Here is a 19,338-nt window from a genome sequence, read left to right on the forward strand (position 1 = left end):
TTCTACAATAAAATATTTGCAGTTAGTGAGGTTTTGAATATTTCCTCTTTTTATCTATATGTTTTCAAAAATTTTGCAACAGCTATACATTACTTTGAGGTAAAAGTAAATATTTTTAATACAGTAAGACCAAAAAAGGTTAATAAAAACTCAAGTGGAAATATTACTTGATAACATCTCAATAATAACAACTTCTTAGTAAATATAAATAAAATAGAACCTAGGGGCTCCTGAGTGGCTCAGTCATTTGGGCATCTGACTCTTGATTTCAGCTCAGGTCACAATTTCATGATTCATAAAATTGAGTTTCGAGTCACATTCTGCACTGACAGTGTGGAGCCTGCTTGGGATTCTGTCTCTCACCTTGTCTCTTCCCGTACCTGTTTGTGCTTTATGTCTGTCTCTCTTTTTCTCTCTCAAAAATAAATAAATAAACTTAAAAAAAAAAGTTGAACTTAGAATTTTAACTAACCAGAATTATTGGGATAGTTAAGGATTGGAACATTCTAATGATTCAGTATAATATATTTTTTGTTTTTAGTTACACATAAATGAACATCACCTTTGTTCCCTGCCTTCCACCTCTTGCCCTAATTCCTCCCTTTTCTACTTCCTTCGCCCAAGAATATAGCATAACTTATTAAGAATTTCCAATATACCATATGCAAGACTTCATAAATAGCATTTAGAACACTGGGCCTAAAGAAATCCTGAAGGCTTTGTTATCTGGTAGAAGAGATTTATGTCAGTATTTACTACAAAATAAGGAAATTTCCTTAAGGAATCTGGCAAATATTGTAGGTTGGCTCATGCAATACTTATTCAAATTCCCTTTCCTTTCCTTCTGCTCCTATAAGAACTAGAGAGATACAAACCCACCTTTCCAGATGTCCCTGCAACTAAGGGCATGCATGTGACACATTTATGACCAATGAGAAATAAGTGAATGTCTCCTGGGAATTTCTTGGAACCTCCTATCTGCTAGTTCCTGTCTGGAATGCAAACAATGGTTTGAGTCGAAGCAGACATCTTGGAACATAAGGAAAAAAAGTAAGAGAATCCCAGGGCCTTTGAAGCACATATCCTTGCACCATTCATCTAATACCAGACATCATACACCTCCAGACATATTTATATGAGAAAGAAGAAAACTTTATATGTTTTATGCCTACTACAAGTTCAGCTTTCTGCTACAGACAAAGGCAAGTCCTAACAAATCTGTAGGCCACATCCTAAAGTAACTTTAATGCCTTTAACTAAATCTCTACTACCTTATGTTCCAATATTAGCCACTTTATCCTGATATCACAATTTAGGAAAATACTAATTACTCCATGGTTCTGAAAAATTAACATTGCTTACCAGGAAAAAAAAAAAGGATCATACTAGGCTTTGTAGACTCAATGTCCAATTAATATATTATACATTTGTAAAATAGGGACATGTAAAAGAGGCAAATGAAATAAAGTCACAAACCTGAGGAATTTCATAAACAGTAATTAGGAAAGTTAACAGTCTTCACATTTTATAAAGTTTTGTAAATTTTTGCACAGTTTATAAGTCCTGTGTTGTTAGCAAACCTTTCTATGTCAACCAACCAACTTTGCCATAATAAAGGTGACTGAGTGTTCAGAATGTGAAAAGGCCACTAAGTCCTAACTCAGAGATTTTTTCATCTAGTCCATGGCCGGGAGGGTATCTGCATCCCCCCAAATAAGAAGAGTACAAGAGAGATTGAGGCCATGAAAAGGTAATGGGCAGAAGACAATCTTACCAAGATTACATTCCATAAAACAGAATTGGCAACATCTGCTCAATCTACTGTAGATAAACAGTGAACTATTTTCCATCTCATTAACTAAGAGGATGAGATATTAAATAAACCCCAGGGGCCTCATGCTTTATTATCACGTTTAAGGCTTGGCCCAGACTTGCTGCATTAGCTAATCCTTGTAATGGTTTACAACCTAAAATCCTACATAATTTCTTTCTTTCTCTCTCTCTTCCTCTCTCTCATACGCGCACACGTGCGCGTGCGCGCGCGCACACACACACACACACACACACACACACACACACAATTCCCAAATGGCTTAAAACCAAAAGTTCCTTCTTAATCTGACTGTCTAATTACTAGTCACTTAGCTTAAATTATTAACCATGTCTTCAGCTGTGATATATGATACCTGTAGGCCTGCAAACAGGATTCTAATAGAATTATCTAATTCTATTAAACTGCAAACAACTGCCCATTAAATATTTATTAGCCAGCTTGTATTCATTGAAGATAGATTGGAGTGTCAGCAAACCTCTAGGTTCCCTCTTCCTGGAGCTCTGTCACACAGAAGGTTGGGCCAAAACAGCCCATCAGGGTCGTGCCAATTGATCAACTGCCAATTACCTATTTAATCAAAATCAATGAGAAAAAAAAAGGTTTAGGAGAACTTACAAGGTATGGTATGGATTTTTTTTTTTTAATACTTGGTTAAATAAGTAAATTGGTTGAAATCTAGCTAACTTGATTGTAAACACTTAAGGTTTATTTTACCATAGGGAAAACTGCTAGCAGTTAAATAATTAGATTTTCTTTTTCAGACTGGTGAATTGTACTTTTAATAAAGGAGTTGAAGAACTGTCAATTTTGGCCACCCAGGAGAGATGATTTTTGAGGCCATGCTTTCAGGCTACAATGCCTTCCTTCTTAAAGCCATATGAAAGATAACCTGACACCTTTGGCAGACAGCACTCCTTCAGATGGTAAGCATGTGGGCAGTTTTAAACAATTAGATTATGCAAGATGGCAAGTGTTCATTCACTAAAAATGCAAGAACCATCTGGATTCTCCCAGAGGATCTGGAGAAAATGAACAAGGAAAGTCACTCCTCTAAACAAACCACTTTCACATGAGTTGTTCAAAACCCCAAGTGTAAATCAATTCTTAATAGCAAAAGGCCATAATAAAGAATAAAAAAGGGGAAGAATGTCACCTGACTCTTGTTCAACTAACTTTTCAGTAGTCAGAGAAAGACGGGCCAAAGAAAAACAGGAATTGCTGTAGCAAATAATCAGTAGTGATATATTTTTGCTTCCTGGTTGCTGTAATTAAGGATTCGATGTATAGGTTGATTCATACTTAATCAGCCTTATAGGTTGATTTTGAGGAAATACTACTATCCAGAAGCAAAATAATTAAAATAGACATGAAAATCGGCACTAGGAATCTCTAGTCATTTAAACACAAAGCAATGGGGAAGAAAAAATAAATTGCATTATATTCACATACTGGAATAAAGTATTGCAATGCAAATGGACAGACTATATAGCAATATAGAAAATGGGTAATTTTGTAGACATCATGTTGAATGAGAAAGCCAGACCAAGAAAAAAAAGAAAAGAAAGAAAGAAACGAAAAAAATAGCAGATTCTGTATGATTAAATTTACACAAAATTCAAAAACAGGCAACATTAAGCTATGTTTTAAGTAGAATAATAGTTACCTTTTGGAGAGGGGAAAAGGGTAGTGATGGGAGAATTTTGGAGTAGCTTTCTATCCTTGATCTACAAGCTAGTTACAAAAATCTAGTCCCTTTGGGAAAATCTTTGCACTTTTCTTAATGTATATATCCTTTAATAAAAAGTTTACTTTCGAAAAGTAAAGCAACAGAGCAATTTATTTGTGTGGCCTTAGGCAAGTCACTTATCTCTGAACCTCGAAGTTTCCATCATATGTAAAATAAGCAGTTGGACAAGATAGTCTTCAGATTTCTGCAGATTGCAAAAATGCTTTGATTCTACAAAAGATCATTAGTCTCACAAGGACAAACTGGATCAATAAATCTATACTGATATCAACCTCATTTTGGCAGTCAAATCTTTACTTAAATAGTAAATCTTCAATCTTTACTTAAATAGTAAAAAGCAAGTCTGGGGGCAGCATACCTACATAGAGAATCCTCCCTCTAGATAGTTAGATAGATACATATACAGAGATAGATATTCTCTAAAATAAAATAAAGCTAGATAAAAAGGAGAGATAGGGAACTGTCTCACTGTCAAAAACCCATCCCTCAAGTTTCTTTCAGCTCCTCATTCACGTGTAAATATTTAATCTTTGTGTTGTCTTATCCCAAGAGAGTCCATGGCTCTGAAATCAGACAGGACTGAGCCTCACAGGAGTGTAAAAAAAAAAAAATCTACCCAAAAATATGTCCTCAGCGCAACTACCTAAGTACCCAATGTTCCCATCATTAGAGCATCTTCTTTCATTGATCAGCCCTTCACCTCACAGAGAACTGGCCTCTGAAGACATAAGACATACGACACAAGGTTTGTGCACATGGAAGAGGATGGTAGAAATCCAAAGCCTAGTGCATCTCTAGAAAAGAGGATGCTAGGGGCGCCTGGGTGGCGCAGTCGGTTAAGCGTCCGACTTCAGCCAGGTTACGATCTCGCGGTCCGTGAGTTTGAGCCCCGCGTCAGGCTCTGGGCTGATGGCTCGGAGCCTGGAGCCTGTTTCCGATTCCGTGTCTCCCTCTCTCTCTGCCCCTCCCCCACTCATGCTCTGTCTCTCTCTGTCCCAAAAATAAATAAAAAACGTTGAAAAAGAAAATTTTAGAAAAGAGGATGCTGACATTTGGTACCAAGATGGCATTTTCCGGCAAACTCAGAACCAAAAATCAAGAGAACATTGTAAGGGAATGGGAGCCAGGTATTCTCCCAGTGCTTAATCCCCACATAACACCAACTTAGTCCTGATTCTCCTCATGTCTCCACAAGAAAAATCCACACAATAAGAAAATAAAATTCCACCAACGTCTGCCTTTCCCTAAACAACCATAAGTCAACCAAATAAACTTTTCACTTTTTAAACTATTAATTATATATAGAACACTACAGGAGGACTGCTCAGAATTTCTCTTCACTCACTAAAGAAACCAGAGCATAGATCTCTCTGCTCATGAATCTCTGTAAGGAAATATTGGCGATTCATTGGGGAATGAGCAAATGTCACTAATTCACAACCAAAATAATGGGCAGGGAAAAAATCTTCATCCCTCATGTATGAAATATTACAACTTTTAAATTCACTAGTAGTGAACTTGTAAATTCTCTAGTGGTGAATCTCTTAAAAGGACAAAATAAAGTACAAATCAAGAATTGTTCTTGGAGGAATATTCCTGGATCATGTTGTCAGGAAACAGATAACATGTCATTTCTCCTTAGCTCTCAGGGAGAGTAGAAGTGTCTGGAGAGTATGCAATGAGCAGGTTACCTGCTGCTGTCTTTTACAAATCTTAAACAGAGACCAAAAACAGTTTGGTTGGTTTTTCTTAATAAGGCACATGCATCTCCAGAGAACACATCCTCACCAGGCAAAAAAACTGCCTCTAAATGTCTTTTCATGCCTTCCCAGCTGGGACCAGGGTTTTGTTCTCTCCTTTAAAGGCAAAGGGCTCTGCTACATATCTAGGGAAAGGATGGGGCAGAATTATATTTTCAAGGCATTTGTTAAGGTGTCAGTCTGCTTCTCCAAATTGCAAAAACATAAGCTATTGTGCAAATACTATTTAACCCATGAAAAACGCCACTGACCTAAGCCCGGTATAGAAAGGTCCAGTGATAAAATAGGCTTTTTCCACTCCTACAAGGTGGAAACAAGTTGGGAGAACAGACAAGAACACAAACAAGGAAGAAGAAGAAGAAGAGGGGAACTAGACCTGTTACTGCATCCAGAATCATTCCATAAAGAATTTATGGCTGCATAGATGCTGAGGCTCACCAAGATGCTACTCATGTGGCCATCCTTTGAGGACTACTGTGCCTGAGATTTCTAGTCTCCCACCCCATATCCAATTTTCTATAATAATACAAGTCTTTTCTCTGTACATGGCTGCCAGGTTAAAGACTACACTTCCCAGCTTTCCCTAAAATTAGATGTGGCATGTGACCAGGTACTAGCCAATGGGAAATATGAGTAGAAGTTACTTGTGCAACTTTCTGGTCACATCCATAAAAAAATAAGACACGTGAAATTCTATTATTCTTTCTGGCTTTCTTCCCACTTGCTGGAATTCAGACATAGTGAAAGCACATGCCGAGCGCGAAGAGCGGCAGAAGGTGTTCAGAGGCTGCTGGGTCCCCACACCATGGATCCACTATATAAGTCCTAGATGGCTTACACTCAGCAGCCAAAACCAATATCCTAAAATTCACAACCACCAATTGCTGTTGGTCGGTTCTTCATAATCCTCAGTCCCATTGGAGTGATGATTATTTCTGCTCTGGAGATTACCCAGGCTCCCGTTAAGCATGGATGATCCTCCACTTAAGAGCCTGACACAAGGGTAATCTCACCCCACCATTACTACCAAGAGTGTGAGGTTACCACATACAGATGACTTGTAGGGTCATGGTAGTTTGAATCCAGAGCCCTGTCCTAATCAAGGCAAGGCCATGATGAACCAGTTGCAAATCATCCACAGAATCTAGTCAGCAGTGGCTTTAAAACCTCTGATGACAGCTCAATAGCTTTTTTTCTCCAGCTGGGAAATTTGAGAGGTGAGCCTGAGCAGGGTCACCTGAATAGATTGCATCTGCCAAGACTTGGTGGCTAAATAAATGAGTGCATGTGGAATGGAAATTAGGGGGCCAGACCTAAAATAAATTTAACAGATTGCCTCCTCTTTAAGGGCTCCTTTTAATCAGCTGGTTTCATGAGACTTTGCTTTGCAGAGGAGGAGATGTGACTCATGAGCATGCTTGCTAGAGACAGATGCTTGTGGGTTTTGTTGTTTTTTGGTTTTTGTTTTTTAAATTCTCTCATACAGGGATCCATAAGAAATTTGGGTGAGGAGAAAGGCCAATGATAAACAGGATTTGAATCAAGGCAGATTTAGGGGGGTAAGATATACAGGATTTTTACAGACTCACAGTTCCTAAAACTATGTTCAAGGACATAAAAATGCGGGCACCTGCGTGGCTCAGTTGGTTGAGCATCTGAGCTCAGCTCAGGTCATGTTCTCACAGTTCATGAGTTCAAGCCTCACATGGAGCTCTGTGTTGACAGTGTGGAGCCACGAGGGAGTCTCTCTCTCCCTCTCTCTTTCTCTGCCACTCCCCCCACCTCAAAATAAATAAGTAAACTTAAAAAAAATAAAGAAAGGAAGGATGTAAAAGTAAAAGGTGAATCAGTTTTACAAATAGAGGAGCTTAGAGATCACGTAGTTCAACTCCATTTTCCTAAACACTCAACACAGTATATAATACTCAGTTGGCAATTAAATACAATTTTTGTAGTTGTTGAATAAATGATTGCCCGACTAGAAATTAAGAGAGATAAGTGATTCATCCAAGATGAATTACACAAGAAATACCCAGTTGAGCTAAGATGTGTCAATCCCAAGCTCAAGACATTTTCTACACTGCTTTCTGTCATTTCTACATAGCATAGTCTCCATTTTTTAAATGAGCCTCAAATTTCATGCACACACTTTCCTTTTCCTGGTGTCTGTATCAGTTAGGATGATACAAAACCTAGCAAAAGTAGCTTCAGTTAGAAGAGTATTTTACTTTATAGAAATCCAGAAATGAATTGTCTCAGGGTTGATTTTGATGGGTCAACATCATTGAGAACCTAAGAACTGTCCATCCTTCCAATTTCCCATGCTCATGTGTTGCTTTCATTTGGGGTTCTATTTTTTCATGGTTGCCAAATAGTTGTAGCATTTCTTTTTATCTTCTATGAAAGCTTCCAAGTAAAATAAAAGGGACAAGGGGCATCTGGCTGGCTCAGTCGGTAGAGCACGGGATCTCAGAGTTGTGAGTGTGAGCACCGCATTGGGTATAGAGACTACTTAAAATTAAAATCTTTTTTTACAAAAGGAGGGATGAGAGTAAAAATGGCTTCCTTCTCACATCACTCTATTAATAAAAAGAAAAATAATTCCCAAAACCTTCAACATACTTCTCTTTATGTTTCACTACCAGAAATGAAACAATTTCTGGCATATTTCACCAACCACTGACAAAAAGAAATGAGATTGTGGTAACTGGCTTAGGCCAATCTTGATTCACCTATGCGAGCTGGGCACATTCTATCCCAAACAAACATATTCGTAAGGGAGAAGACTAAGTGGCTATCTGAAGACATCTATGAGATTCTGGCACATACACAGATTGCTCTGGCAGCTCTACTCAAGACTAAGCCCAAAGGTATTATATCCCAGAAATGTTAGATACAGGAGTATGAATTCAACTTAACAAACATTTGTCAATCACTTTCTATTTACCAGTCTCCCCACAGACCCTGCAACTTAAACAACAGATAGAACTGATACTTTTCTTACCCTCAGGGAGCCCACTATACAAAGGCAGATAAAGACCACTAAATATGTTATTATAATCCAATATGATGTGTGCTCTTATGGGTAAAGTGCCCACACAAATGGGATAATGAAGACATAACTAGCCCACACACGGATGGTCAGGGAAGGCTTCCAAGAGCAGGTGTCATCAACAGAATAAGTAGAAGCTAGTATGGAGATGTTATGGGACAAGCAGAGTGTGTTCCAGATAGAAGTTTTCAGCATAAGCCAAGTGCAAGAGACAAGTGAGAATATGATGAATCTGAAGGCTGGGGAAAAAAATTCTGTATGACTAAACCACTGAACATAAGGCAGAGGGATCAACTGAGACTAAAGAGGTAAGAGCTGGTATTCGAATTAGTCCTGTTTCAACTTTTTGCCAGTTTGATAAAGGATTCGCCATGACAGTCATAGGTGGAATCACAGGTGTAAAAACAACTAAAAGGCAGCAAGCACAAAGGCGACCTCCCCCGAGGAAATGGATCATGACATTGCTACTTGGTAACTCACAATTCCCTTTGCCGATTCTGCATCTATTGAGGCTATTACAGACCAGGCTGAAAATAATGTACCAGTTCAGAGTGTGTCAACAGCTCCCCAGCAGAAGGACTAGTGTGGGTAATGAGTGTGCTTTGACAGCCCAAGGTCAGATATTTAACAATATTCCAGAGTTTAAGTATGATACACTGAGCGCTGTTTTAGCTTCTTACTTGAAAGGCTCACAGCTGCTAATATTTACAGAAATAGGAAGCAATTACAGTTCGCTGCCACAGGAGGAACTTAAATAATTTAAGACTCATAATGCCTCTGATTCTTTTCAAGCCATCTTTTCTCCAGAACCAGCTGCTTCTAGCTCTCAGTAAGCCCTCTGTTGAGAAGGCAGAGTCGCCCTGATGCACGGCACTGCTTTTGCTCACCCAAAAACTCAAGCATACAGCTTTTTGGCATCCACGACATTTCTCCCACATTTGTACTTCATCTCTGGAAAGGGCCCCTTTTCTCACCAGCAATGAAACTCCGCAGCCATCTGCCCGGGCTAATCTGGGTAAACTGGCATGAGCAGAGAGAACCATAATGTAATTTCGCAAATTAAACTAATTTATTTCAGTAGCCATTTTCATGACACGGATGTGGTAGGACAAGAATAGAGAAGAAAGGGGAATGGGGGAGAAATAGAACATGTTGAATGCCAAACAGAAGAAAGTCAAATTTTAAGTGCCTAAAGTTTCCATGTGAACTATCCCAAGAGTCTCTCCTTGCGATTCCATTGTGAATTCAGCTCTTTCCCATCATGGTCAACAACCTGATGAGTGAGATAGGAAAATGTAGACAATTGTAAATTTTTTAATTGAAGTTTAGATTGAAGAGCTTCTAATATCCACCTATCAAACAATCTTGGCAAGAATTAAAGAATATTGAGGTATCTGCTCCCATTGCATAGTTTTAAAATATGACCAAGAATGTAACTGGTAAAGTTACTTCACCTGGGGATAAACACTTTTTATGTGAAAGGTGTTCTAGGATCTTTAGCTTCCACAATCCAATATTATCATCACAGCTTTTCTTGGGAGGACACCAGACTAGAAGAGAAAGAACATGTTTCCTGGCACTCAATGTATTAGCTTTTAAATCTCAGTTCTACCCCATTTTGTGCCTCCCAACTCTGAGTTGTTATCCCATGTTTCTGAGCCTCAGTTTCTGTACCTGCAACATGAAGATGATCTTATAAACATGTTTCAATCAGAATTAAATTATGTCAAGTGAAATTACATAGACTAAGAACCTAATAGTGGCTAAGCTATAAAAAGTGTCCAATGAAGCATGGCTCCATCCCTTCTCTCCCAATACCTGCTCTTCCATTTTTCTCATCAGGATAGTATATGTACCTTTCCAGTGTCTGTAGCATTTGGGAGAAATGCTAGTCAGCTGTCACTTGGAAAATACAAAAAAGAAGCACTTTTTTAATATCAGAAAGGGCCCTGTTATGGGTTGAGTTGTGCTCCCCATAAAATGTGTATGTTAAATTCCCCACTCCAGTACCTCACAATGTGACCTTATTTGGAAGTAGAGTCATTGTCAATGTAATTAGTTAATATAAGGTCATACTAGAGTATGGTAGGCCCCTACTCAATACATCTGAAAGAGAACACCATTTAAAGAGACAGGAAGGCCCCAAGGAGACCATAATGTGAAGATGAAGTGATGCAGCAGTGATTTCAGTGATGCAGCAGAAGCCAAGGAATACCAAAGATTGCCAGCAAACCACCAGAAGCTACGAGAAGGGCATGGAACAGAGCCTTCCTCATAATCCTCTGGAGGAATCAACACTGCTGACACTTTGATCTCCAACTTCTAGCCTCCAGAACTGTGAGATAATGAGTTTTTGTCATTTAAGCTGCCCAGTTGGTTGTACCTTGTCACAACAATCCTAGTAAACTACTACGGACCCATGGCTAAAGTTGTTTTCCACTCAGTGTACACATTAACAGCTTTCACCACTACAACCTTTTTTATAGGTTGTCAATGACTTTAGTCTTTTAGGCAAACACTCAGTTGTATACTGTAAATAATATGGCTGACTTGGACAATTCTGGCTGGCTGAGAACACAAAGATCCTTAGTACACTGCCTCCTTAGTCCCAAAAAGCACTTTGAATAAGAGGTTTTATTGGCTCTGTTGACCTGGTTTTCTGTCCCACTAGGTATATCAAGCTCCTTGAAAGCAGAAACTGTGTCTCATTCACCTTCAGATCCCAAAAAGATGTGGAAGGTGCATAACATTTGTAGAACACCTTATTGTTTGCTAAGCACTTAAAACTTAGTTCGCGCAAACTGATCTGCGTGCCTGTAATGTGCCAGGCCACATCCTCAAACCAGAAGAGAGGGACATCAACATCCCCGTCTTATAAAAGAAGAAATTCGATTCAGAAAATTTAGGTAAAAAACAAAAGAAAAGAAAATTAAGATGAAAATGGTGAAGGCTCTTTCTTTTTTATTGTATTTTGTAATATGATTTCAAAAAATACAAAATATGAATCCAATATACATATTCTCCTGGAGTCTGGACTCAGAGAACACAAGAAAGAATGAGGGAGGTCAAAGTGTCAGCTCCCCAGTAAATTTATTGGTGTCATCTGCCCAATAAATTCCCATAACATAAACCATACATTGTAAATAAACCACAGTATGACACAGTTCTGACCCTGAGCAGATGTAAGTAAAATCTAGAATACAGTCATTTCTCAGAAGAAAAGTCTGCCCCAGAAAGACTCATTCCCCTTCTAAATTATTTAATACTTATTAATTGTATCCTGCAAATTAAAATGCTAAATTAAAATCATCCCCTACCTTTCACTCTTCAACACATGAGAGTGCAGCAAATAACTATGCTAAAACCAAACAGCTGCATCAAATTCATATATGCATGTAGATCAAATCCAGATAGATGGAGAGGTCAATGATAGAAAGATAAATCTATATATGAATGCAGATATTATAGGAAAATGTTAACTTCCTTCAAAAATCTGAATACTTTCTCTCAAAACGGTGGCATTAAAGGATAGCATACTTCTCTACCTTTGAAACGTTTCTGGCACAGGTTTTTCTACTATTTTTTTAAGTTTGGTGTTGTGATATCTTGCATATCAAGACATAAACACAACAAACATATTTGCTGTAGGAGATATGGAACTCAAGGAGCAACCTTGAGTACTATGACAACATGCAACCCACCCCCTGCTGGTTTTTCTGATCACAAAGATCCAACCCTTCCTGATAACTTGGGACCACTCTGGACCGGTGAGTACCTGATGGCTATGGTATAAATGTTTGTGCCCCCCACCCCCCAAATTCAGATGTTGAAGTCTTAACCCCCAAAGATGGTATTAGGAGGTCGGGATTTTGGAGGTATTTAAACCATGAAGGGTGGAGAACCCATGAATAGGATTAGTGCCTTATAAAATAGGCTCCAGAGAGATCCCTGACCCCTTCTACCATATGATAACACAGCAAGAAGGCGCTGACTATAAACCAGGAAGAGGGCTCTCACCAGAATACGACCATGCTGGTGCCTTGATCCTGAACTTCCCAGCATCCAGAACTCTGAAAAATAAATTTCTGTTGTTTATAAGCTACCCAATCTCTGTTACCTCGCTAAAACAGCCCAAATGATAAACTGATAAACCTTTGACAAATGCCCTCGGAGTTTGACATTTCTCTTGCCCATTTCACTGCCTATTTGTTGGTTTTTATCTCTTGCAAGCTCCTCATTTAGGGTATTATTCCATGAAGAGGGATGAAGAACCAACTTTACAGGATCCCACAGAAACTCCTAAAACAAAAAGTCCCTCCATATAGAGCCCTTCAACCAAATCAGACACGTTAGCTCTTGCCTGCAGAATCCAGATTCACTCTCAAAGAACAAAAAGAAAATCTCACCTCTGAATATTCATGGAGAATTGTTGCTAAATTAGCACCAAACTAGATGTCTAATGATTAACTAGATGCTCTTGATAAAATATCCAATCACAGCCTCACCTGGCAGTTATGCCTTGTTTTAGAGGACCTCTCAGAAGGGATGGCAAAGCATAACCCATTTTAGAAACTACTTTCTTCTCTATAGGAAAACACATGTAAGCAATGAAATTCAATATTTACCCTGGATTCTTTTTCAAAGCAACTGTGAGCTTCTTGAGGAACCATGCATTTTTTATCCTGAACACCTGTCATGAGTTTTGGCACACCACTGGCTTCCAACAGATGTTGGACACGACTGACTGACAGAGAAGGTACTGAGATAAGACTAAGGCTAACATCACAGGTGAGCAAGAGGTATCACAAGTATATCTGTTTGCATATCAATTCCCAAAACTAGTGGAAGTGTTTTTAATGTTTAACTCGAATAAGACTCTAAGAATATGAAAGTAGTGACTTACCAAGTCTGATTCCTTAGTGCCAAGATGTAAGAATCTCAATCATTGCTGCAAAACCCAAGCACAGTTGAAAAGACAACAAAGAAACTTCACACTTAACCATGTCAACAATTAACTTTTTTTTTGAAACATACAACATGTTTGAATTATTTGCTAGTCACTCAATCCTCTTGCATATTATAAGCTTTTGAGTTATGCCAGTATTATAAATAATTCCTGGGCTTTTAAGCTTTTTTAAATACAAAAGAAAAATTACACATGTACTGGCACAGGGAGAAATGACACAGAAAGTCCTCATGACCCAGATTATGCCTACTGCTCTCTGATATTTTTTCTTCCATATCTTTTTCATTCAAGATTATGTATACCTTAGTTCAAAAATGGGAACCTATATACTGTACTGTTTTTAATTTGTGGGGTTTTTTTTTTCCATTTTTGTTGTCTTTAATGCCTACACTTTTGTTGTTGTTGTTATTGTTGTTGCGGTTGTTGTTTTAGAAAGAGAGCATGAATGGGGGAGAGGGGCAGAGGGAAAGAGAGAGAGAATCTTAAGTAGGATCCACACCCAGCATGGAGCCTGAAATGGGACTTGATGCCACAATCAAGAGATTATGACCTGAGCCAAAATCAAGAGTTAAATTCTTAACTGACTGAGCCATCCAGGTGCCCCAATTTTTCTAATGCCTATAGTTTTTAAAATCAGATTAAAATGTTAAGTGATTAGCTAGCAAACATATACTGACAACTACATACTACTTATTTTTCATAAGTAATGAACAACTGCATGATTTGTACATTTCAATACCCCAGTAAAGCTGAGGTAATATAGGCAGAGACTGATCTCCGTTCAGAAATACATCAAAACCTAAAACTCAGGTAGTATACCAGAGCTTGAGAGATTGTCAACAAAATGTTGAAATTTCCAATATACACTGACCCTTAGGTGACTCTGATTAACTGAAACCTTTTGCTTACAAGATAAGGAAGAATCTCTATTACCATATCAGCTCAACCAGTTGGGATGTTGACTATCTGACATCAGGGGTAAGAGTGGGGGTGGGGAGAATGAAAGAAAAAATTACACATTCAGACATTGTAGTGTATCAGCAGCAGATTCCCAGACATACTACAGCATACAAGCCCATCAATTATATAAACTCCCAGCGAGTTCAAATAAAACAATAAACAAAGAAAAGGTCATCATATAACAGCAAAGCAAGTCAGGGAAAATAACCACCAGTGTCAGGCAATGCTTGATCCAATCTAAGGTGGAAAATATCAGGAGAGGCAAAGACTGCTATTGGCTTTAAATCTTCAGGTGGTGCATTCCCTCTGATAACTGCAGTGGCTAGAAAGGCAGCAGTCAAAACCAGTAACCCTGGTGGCCCTTTCAGCCATGGCTCTCCCTCCCCAAATTGGTTTGTCAGTGCGTGTATGTAGGCTCAGGAGCCTGGAATTTAGCTAATGGTCTGTGAAACATTAGAATGGGCTCCTAAAAACACAAAAACGCTAAATCTATGATTTACAAATTCTCCATGAGGTCCTGTTTTAGGAGAAAGCAATTTGATCTAAAGCTCAGATCTAGAATGAGTGTCTTTCTCAGGTGACATGGCCTGTCTGAAACCTGCATAAATGATCATGGCATTTGCAGATTTCAGTTCCAAGAACTGGTCTAACCTCTTTGTTAGAAGTGTTTTGACTAGAAAGAATGCACGGCTTTAAACGTGGAAGTTATCACATATTTAAATATTGAAATAATGTATGCTATTAAAATGATTTTAACTTGAGGTTGTCAAATTCCTGCTACTAATGTATTTTGAGGGCTTTAACTCAAATCCCTGATACCTCGGCTTTTCCTCATTTCCTGTGTATACCTTAGTGATGAAAAGTGATGGGATCATCTCATTCCCTTACTTAAAATCCTTCAATGTCACCAAATCTAAACTTACCATGTTCAAATAGGTTCTTCCTGATCTGGGCAACCCTCTTCAACAACCCTCAATACACAAGGCGCATTCAGCCATACGCTGCTCCTTACAAACATCCACTATGTGCTACATGGCTTCCCGTCTCTTTGACTTCGCACATGCTGCTCATTTACTCAGGTAAAACTTTCCAAACTCCACAACCTTCCCTTTACCCCAACCTGACCATCTTCTAGGTAAACCCTCACTCAGCACTGCTTCAGTAAAACAGAACCACAAAATGGGGCTGGCTTTGGAACTAGCCAACTTTGATTTGCATCCTACTTCTACCATCTAGTAGTCACTTAAGCTCCCTGTGCCTTTGTTTCCCCATTACCAAGATGTGAAAAGGAATAACACCTAGAGATATTGAGAGGTTAAATAAAGGAATACTTTAATCAGGTAGCTTTCAAAAACATACTCAGTGTTCAAAACTATTAGCTATTATCGCTGCTATCATCATTATCATCATCACTATCCTTTAATACTCCAGCTAAAGCTCTTTTTTTTTTTTTTTTGGCAAATACCCTTTGCCAAACACAACCTCTTCTCACAAACATGTCAATTACTTGTTTTTTCACCCATGAAACCTGACATACAGTAGTCTACCCTTATCTGGGGGGACTACATTCCAAAGCCTCTAGCAGATGACTGAAACCACAGATAGTACCAAAACTTATATATACTATTTTTACCCTATATATACATAACTATGATAAAGTTTAATTTCTAAGTTAGGCACAGTAAGAGGTTGGCAACAATAACTAATAATAAAATTAGTTAGCGACAATAACTATAATAAAGTAGCACAATTATAACAATATACTATAATAAAAGCTATGTGAATATGGGTCTCTCAAAGTACCTCATTGTACTGTATTCTCCCTTCTTTTGATGATGGGACATGATAAAATGTCTGGGTGAAGTGAGGTGAAGTGAGGTGAATGATACAAGTACAGTGTTAGGCTATGACACACCAGGAGAATCATCTGCTTCCAGACCATGGCTGACCACAGGGAACTGAAACCCTGTAAGGAAAACCATGGATGGGGACACGGTCCTACTGTACTTCTAATGTGGCTCTCAAACTGGATCAAAAGTTTTTTTGCTTTTTTTTTTTTTTTTTTTTTTTTTTTTACAAATCTGTTCTCTCCCTGAAAGTTTCTCAAGAACAGGAACCACGTCTCATTAATCTTGTATTCTCAGTGCCTAGCAGAGCCTGACATACAGGAGATACAAAAATAAATATTAGCTGAATGAATCAATAATTGAATGAGTTCCTAAAAAGCCAAGTGACACCAAATGCTGATCAATCTAATCATGTATAAATGCACTAGGAAATTGGATATTCAGAGAAATAAGAAAACTTCACAGACTGGGTGAATAATAGAAAGCACATGGATTTAGGAGCCAGGCCTGCCTGTACTGGAATCCCAACTGATCCTCCTACAAGCTTTATGACATAGGCCAAGTTATTTAACCCCTGGGACCCTCTGCTTCCTCATCTTTTTTTTTTTTTTTTAATTTTTTTAATGTTTATTTTTCACAGAGACAGAGAGACAGAGCATGAGCAGGAGAGGGGCGGCAGAGAGACACACACATAATCCGAAGCAGGCTCCAGGCTCTGAGCTGTCAGCACAAAGCCTGACGCGGGGCTCAAACTCACAAACTGCAAGATCATGACCTGAGCCGAAGTCGGATGCTTATCCAACTGAGTCATCCAGGCGCCCCTCTGCTTCCTCATCTTTAAGAAAATAACATCTAGGGGTGCCTAGCTGGCTCAGTCAGAAAAGCATGAGACTCTTGATCTTGGGGTCGTGAGTTCATGCCCCATGGTGAGTGTATATATTACTTGAATAAATAAATAAAATTAAAAAAAAAAAAAAAGAAAACATCTACCTCATCAGGGAAACAATAAATAAGAAGACATTAAGTAAAGTAGCAGGGCCTAGAAGCAAGCATTCATTAACTATTTCCCTCGGTCTTTTACGAAGAACTATTTTTATAAATTTAATTATTACTCCGTTAATCTTTGTGTTAAATTTGAATCTGCTGAAATGAGTCACAGAACTATACCATCATAGGAGTCAAGTTTTTGTTTTCTTGTCCTGTAGCATGTTCTTAAACACCCAGACATACATACCCCATCTGCTATCTACCAGGGGACCAAATTCCCATATTCGTATGCTAGGGGCAAGTGTTTGCTTTAATTCATTTGGCTTCTACTCAAACCATTAATTTCAACCTCGGAATTTAGAAGGTAAATTAGTAGTCGTTATCTGAGGTTCCAGGAACACAGGCTTAGACACAGACCTGAGAGTCCTAATTAATATATTCCTTAGCATTGCATTACAAACAAATCCATCAGCTCCATGTGTCTAGGGGAGATACAGCTGCAAGAAGAGAAGACTTGCACACGACAAATCTCACCTCTTTTGTTAATTGACCAGGTCTGACCATGATAATATAAACTTTTCACAGTTGCTCCGTTAAAAAAAAAAATGGATCAACCATTTTCCCACCGATCAACTAGAGAATTTAGACATAAATGTCAAGATTAACAGATAATCCCATCCACTGCTATAGAAAGAACATAAATCACTCATGAATTCTACCAAGGTTTGGTAGGAAAGTTTTTAAAAAGGGGGGGCGTGGTTGGAAGTCACAGAATTTCTGGTTTCACAAGTCCAGGGCATTCCTGGTTTATCCCTAACTGTGCTCATTGTTCATTCTTGGCCCAAGAACGAAGGGAGCAAGTAGAAGGTGATATCACTGTTCCTATCATAAACAGAGAAACTGAATTAAAACCACCCAAAACCTTGAGATCCACTTGACAGACCTGAATCATATGCAAATATCAATCTGCTCTTTTAACCCCTAAAACCTAAATTTAAGGGGCAGCTGGGTGGCTCAGTCAGTTAAGTGTCCAACTTCAGCTCAAGTCATGACATCACAGTTTGTGAGTTCGAGCCCTGAGTCAGGATCTGTGCTGACAGCTCAGAGCCTGGAACCTGTTTCCGATTCCGTGTCTCCCTCTCTCTCTGCCCCTCCCCCGCTTGCATTCTGTCTCTCTCTCTCAAACATAAATAAACATTAAAAAAAACATTTTTTAAGTAAAAAATAAAAATTTTTAAATTATTTTTTAACGTTTATTTATTTTTGAGAGACAGAGAGACAGAGCATGAGCAGGGGAGGGGCAGAGAGAAAGGGAGACACAGAATCGGAAGCAGGCTCCAGGCTCTGAGCTGTCAGCACAGAGCCCGATGCAGGGCTCGAACCCACAAACCATAAGATCATGACCTGAGCTGAAGTCGGGTGCTTAACTGACTGAGCCACCCAGGTGCCCCCCAAAAATAAATTCAATAGAACTGCAAGGGTAGCTGAATGGGAAACCAGTAAGGTGAGAATGGACACAGAATGTCTTCCACCTTGTGATATCATGTAGCAGCATCTATTGTACCTGCTGTAGATGCAGGTGCCACTGAAATTAGAAAACACACAATCCTCTCTCAGCTTCCCCAAAACTTAAAAATTTATGACTACTGAGTAAGTGGCCTACCTTTACTACGTTCCAACTCATGAGAGCATCAACAGATACACAGGCTAAGATCTGTGTTTGGCTCACAGGAGGAACAGAAAAGAGGAAAAGCAACTTTGCAAAAGTATCTAACTAAAACTATAGTAGTGTGTCTATTAACAAACACCCCCAAAATAGAACTTTGGTCCAAAGAAATGCAAATTTATTTAAAGCATAAGCTACAAAATACAAGAGTTGGCATGTCAACACTACATACTGAAATTTAATCAAACTGAAAAGAACAGTTGATCTGTCTTCAAGAGAAAGGGAGGGGGTAGTATGTAATATCTTTAATATATGGATGGCTGGGTAGAGTAAATGACTGTCGCACAGAAGGTTTATCTGTAAACACTGCAGTAAGTCTGGGGTTTTTAACCACAATAAATGGCTGGTTTCAATCAGCTGCTGCTAGCAGGAAATCCATGGCCCATAGGAGCAATTACCCATCTCTTGACTGAAGCACAGGGCAATTACAAGCTCCCTAAGTACACTCACAGCACTGGA

General features: G+C 38.8%; 1 long non-coding RNA gene across 1 annotated transcript in view; it reads right to left on the minus strand.

Moving 5' to 3' along the window:
• Window positions 1-19,338, minus strand: part of LOC128316487 (uncharacterized) — an 87,397-nt gene that overhangs the window by 40,901 nt on the left and 27,158 nt on the right. The window contains exons 3-5 of the long non-coding RNA XR_008300460.1: window positions 13,297-13,341; window positions 12,411-12,463; window positions 2,310-2,401 (exon numbers count right to left, since the gene is read on the minus strand). This is a non-coding gene — a long non-coding RNA (uncharacterized LOC128316487). The remainder of the gene's footprint in view (window positions 1-2,309; window positions 2,402-12,410; window positions 12,464-13,296; window positions 13,342-19,338) is intronic.

This window comes from Acinonyx jubatus, chromosome A1 (genome assembly GCF_027475565.1).
Source record: "Acinonyx jubatus isolate Ajub_Pintada_27869175 chromosome A1, VMU_Ajub_asm_v1.0, whole genome shotgun sequence".
Classification (NCBI taxonomy): domain Eukaryota; kingdom Metazoa; phylum Chordata; class Mammalia; order Carnivora; family Felidae; genus Acinonyx; species Acinonyx jubatus.